The sequence below is a fragment of the Eumetopias jubatus genome, unplaced genomic scaffold (assembly GCF_037043125.1).
Source record: "Eumetopias jubatus isolate StellerSeaLion01/CBP00866 unplaced genomic scaffold, mEumJub1_p1.0 scaffold_14, whole genome shotgun sequence".
NCBI classification, from domain to species: Eukaryota; Metazoa; Chordata; class Mammalia; order Carnivora; family Otariidae; genus Eumetopias; species Eumetopias jubatus.
The window spans coordinates 101,862,307-101,867,086 of record NW_028274820.1 but is presented as its reverse complement, the minus strand read 5'-3'; the positions used below and the strand labels follow the sequence as shown (position 1 = coordinate 101,867,086).

At 51.7% G+C, this 4,780-nt stretch overlaps 1 non-coding gene across 1 annotated transcript; it reads left to right on the top strand.

Moving 5' to 3' along the window:
- Nucleotides 1-4,451: 4,451 nt before the first annotated feature.
- On the top strand, nt 4,452-4,523 carry TRNAC-GCA (transfer RNA cysteine (anticodon GCA)). Its single transcript has one exon. It is a non-coding gene; the product is annotated as a tRNA-Cys (tRNA).
- The last annotated feature ends 257 nt before the right edge of the window (nt 4,524-4,780 follow it).

The window sequence follows — 4,780 nt, the reverse complement described above, 5'->3', positions numbered from 1 at the left end:
TGGAAAGTGAATCTCACCGGTCTCTGATGCCCCCTAACATCCCCTCGGTTACTGCCCTGATGCCTCCTCCGAAGGACTGGTGGGTGTCCTCACTGTGTGAATGAAGGTCTGCAAGCTGGGAGGGAGGGAGGGGGAGGGGGTGGGGGTGGGGGGCATACGCACGGCCTGGGCTCTCCTGTTGTGGGGCAGAGGAAAGAGAGATATCTTACCTTATAGCAGGGGCCCTTGGGTCGGGGCTGTGGGCCCCCAAACAGCAGCCTTCTAGCCCCCTCGGTTATGCTGCCGGAAGGATTCAGGGGCTACTGCCTCGCTGGCGCTGTCTCTCCCGGGTTCAACCAAGCCCCTCGGAGACTGCCTCAGGAGGGGACTGGGCCGGGGAGAAGGTGGGGGTGGGGTGGAGATGTGAAGGAAAACAGAGAGCCAGCAAGGGTTAGGCTGGGGAGGATGGGGTAGAGCCGGTGGAGCTGAGGGAGGAGGGAGGGAGGGAGGGAGGGAGGGGGGAAGGGAGGGAGGGAGGGAGGGAGGGAGGGAGGGAGGGGGGAAGGGAGGAAGGAAGGAAGGAAGGGAGGGGGGCGGGGTCCCGCAGAAACCCCGTGTCTCCCGCAGTTCGGATGCGGCTGCAGCGGAAAAGCGCCTAGTAGACAAAGCGAGAGGTCTCTGGGGAATGGGAAAGCGGCCTCACGGCTACAGAGTGGTCCCTGGTGAGTTTGTGCTGGGCCTGCTGGTCTCATTAGGCCTACCAGCAAGGAATAGAACTCACGGGGCGCTATGGGATGCTTGGGTGTGGCGTCACAGGTGAAATAGTGTAAAGAGGCGGCCACCTGACGCAAGGGGGTGTAGCTCCGAGGCAGAGCGTTTGACCGCAGATCAAGAGATTCCCCGGTTCAAATCCCGGTGCCCCCTACTGGGGCTCCGCTTTATTGCCGAACGCGGAGGAATGGCTTCCCGGATACCACAATCCATTTAATGTCACCAGGTGCCCTCCTTGCCACTTTCCCCCAGGCCCCGCCCCGTGTCCTTTCCTCGCTTGGCATTTTGAAGTGTGGTTGACCCACTGGCTGCAATTCTTCACCTCGCAGTTTCTGTGGCTTTTGCTTGTGACTCTTCCTTTTCTCCCCCACGGGCGAGTGCGCTCTGCACCCCCTTGCTCTGGGCTCGGCCATAGGTATCAGTCTGGACCAACCAGGAGACAGAACCCACACAGTAACTTAAGTGGGAAGTTTAATATAAAGAATTATTGTGTTATGCAAAGAGTTACTACAAAGGTGCAAAGAAAACTAAAGTTATGCGCGGGGAGAAGAACCCAAAGAAGGACAAATTCGGAAGGGGGCCCCTCCCCAAAGCAGGAATTAGACCCCGGGGGAAGGTGTGGTTGCAGCCCACTCGCCAGGTTGCCGCAACCTGACCTTGTATTCACAGTCTCCGGGCAAGCAGCAAGCAAACCTCTTGGGCACGGGAGAGGCACCTGGGGGTGTGAGGTCTGGAGCGTGCAGCATCTGCGCCTGGAGGGCTCGGGGGACCAAACCTCTGAGGGGCAGAGACAAGCGGGCCTGGCTGGCGCCCGCAGGTGCATAAGCAGAGTTGGGAGGGCCCCGAGAGGTGGTCGCCAGCCCCGCCGGGGTACGAGGTCGCCATGGGACTCCATTCTTTGGGGGCCTGGCTGGGTCCTCACACACCCACACCTCTGACCAACCATGCAACAGAGACCAAGGGGAAGGGGAAAAAAACAAAACGAAACAAAACACCACCACCACCACCACCACCACTACCACCAACACGCGGCAGAAATTCGGGAGACAATTTCCTTTTCTCCAGCAACGTCCCTCCAGCGCCCTCTACTGACAGCTGTTCATATTACAGGAGAAACGCTTACAGAAACCAGTCGGTTATTGCAGGGCAGGTATGGGGGCATGAATTTGGACCGGAGAGTCAAAAAATTGATCGCTGGCACATCGTGTGACTTGTTTTGGCCAACAGGATGTTAGCAGGTTATGCAGGAAGGGGCTTGAGATCAACTTGCAAGGTTGGGTTTGTCCTCCGGCACTTCTGCTATTACCATGAGATGTGTTTATCCTGTGAGCGGCTGCCCCTTCAGCCTGGACCCCAGCGTGGACACACATGGCCCAATCTTAAGTCCAGTTCATCAAGAGGAGCCAAGGCCGGCTGGACCCGCAGCTTGAAGCGGCCTTACCCAGACAAGCCCAGCCTCGATCAATTGATTCACATTCAATATTCTGACCCACGGGCATGAGAATAAATGCTTATTGTTGTGTGTCACCGGTTTGGGGTGGCTTGTTTTGCGACACTATTGTGGATTAGACTAGCAAATACTAAAAGTGACATACAGAAGGGGGCTCCTGCTATAACAAAAGCCTAAAGTACATGGCATGCCTCTGCAATGAAGCAATGGGCAGCAAAAGAGCTGTTAACAATCAGTGGGAAAATAGGAAAGTACTATTGGCAGGAAGATCAGAGGCTCGTGGTAACCTGGAAGGCAGAAAATGTGCTTGCACTTGTAGTGTTAGGGTAGGATATTTCAAGGAAAAACATTGAATGCGTGAGCTATTTTGTTACAGGCTGTTTTTGATAAGGTACTGCAAAAAAAGATTTGAGTTCAGAAGAGAGGTTACTGGTTTGCAGTCAGAATTTAGAGGCAATCTAGATAGCTCAGAATTGCATAGTCAGAAAAATGAAACCATTCTCTCCAAAACAAAGGTGAGGCCCTTCTTACAGCACTTTAGGAAAAAGACTAACTCCAGAGCCTTCCCGTAAGACATAGTCTCAAACCAAGTCAAGCTTAATACACTCATAGTTTGAATGCACTTTATTAAGAGCACTGAAGAATTAAACTGGTGCCAAGTATATCCTCTCAGTTGGACAAAAGTATTCCTAGAAAGACTAAGGGTGTGCCCAAATACTTATAATTGAGCCGGAGGGAGAGCATATGTCAAAAAGAATTGTGATCATGTGGCTTTTGGCACATGGAGTCAAATAAATAGAAAACCCACACGTTGCTTGAGAGAACTGTACTATCAAAAGCATTACGAGCTTGGACGAAAAGACGTGAAGACTGGGAAGTTAAAAGGACCTGGGCTTCTAACATTCTACCGGGGGAAGCAAGCTGAGAAGAAAGCTCAGCCACCAGAAAGGACATATTTTCCAATGATCTCTTTAAAAAATTGCAGAGGGGGCGCCTGGGTGGCTCAGTTGTTAAGCGTCTGCCCTCGGCTCAGGTCATGATCCCAGGGTCCTGGGTTCAAGCCCCACATCGGGCTCCCTGCTCCATGGGGAGCCTGCTTCTCCCTCTCCCACTCCCCCTGCTTGTGTTCCTTCTCTCGCTGTGTCTCTCTCTGTCAAATAAATAAAAATCTTTAAAAAAATAAATAAAAAATAAAAAATTGCAGAGAAGCCTGAAGGAAAAGGAAGACTTCTCAGAGTCATGCAAAAACAGTGAACGGGGAGCTCTCCCGAGGCAGCAGAACCAGAATCTAATCATACTGAGTTTTGGGGTGGTTTGTTATATGATATTATTGTGAGAAGCCTGACAAATACTGACATTGGGATCCAGAAGGGGGCTCTGGCTGGAACAAAAGGTAAAAGCTGAGTATATTACGCATGCAGGAGAGAGGTAAGTAATTACGACCAAGAGGGCAGACCGCAGTGGATTAAAATGTTGGCCCCGGTTCTGAGCTTATTCTGTGTGCACCCTTTGCCATGAGACTTTTCAGATGCTCTCATGTTCCCAAGGAACAGATTTCCCCGCCCTTGATGTAGGGCTTGGTCCTGAGACTCGCTTTCACTGATGGGTTGTTAGCACATGGATTACAAGCTGAGGCTTGAAACCTGCTCGCATAGTTGGGCAGGACATTTTTGCATTTCTGCCACTGCCAGGAGAAAAGTGCCCCTGCTAGCTGCCACTCTTCCAACTTGGACCCAGGAATAAACAGACTTTCAGCAAACCTGAGCCCAACTCACATCAAGGATCCAAGCACAGATGGACCCCCAGCTTGAAGCAGGGCCACCAGGTCAAGCCCAGACTAGATCCACTGCTTGCCATGCATGAAAATAAATGTTTATTGTTGCATTCATCTGGATTTAGGGATGATTTGTTATGAAGCATTATTGTGGACATAGCTAATCCAGGCATGATTCTTACACTTCCTCTCCCTTCCCCTCCCACCAGGTACTGAGTGAGGTGAGGGGAGGAGACTGCAGTTTATCCAAGGAGTTCAGGTTGTCGCTACAGAGTAGAAAAGGGCTATTAGACAAGGGAGGGTCTCTGGGGAATGGAAGGCCCAACTCCTGGCCAGAGGGTGGTCTCCAGCCAGTTTGTGGTGGGCTTGCCAGTTTCATAGGTGGACCAAGAGAGAATAGAATGTCCAGTGCACTAGGGAATGATTGGGTGTGGCAGCGCAAGTGAACTATGCTAAAGAGGACTATAATTCTAGTAAGGGGGTATAGCTCAGGGGTAGAGCATTTGACTGCAGATCAAGAGGTCCCCGGTTCAAATCCGGGTGCCCCCTGCAGGTGGCTTACCTTATTGCCAAGTGCAAATGAACAACCTCACTTTTAGGGTCCTGCTCATTGTAAAGTCACCTACATCAGCACCCTCCCTGAGTCTGTGTCACTTTCCCCAAGTGAATTCTGGGGCAAGGCGCATGTCACGGTGCTGTTGTTAATGATGTGTATGTGGTAGAAGTTTCTTACTTCCCTCTTGAAGTTTGTTATGATCAGCGGTTACCTAGCCTGTCTGCACCGGAATTACTTAGGGACCATAGTA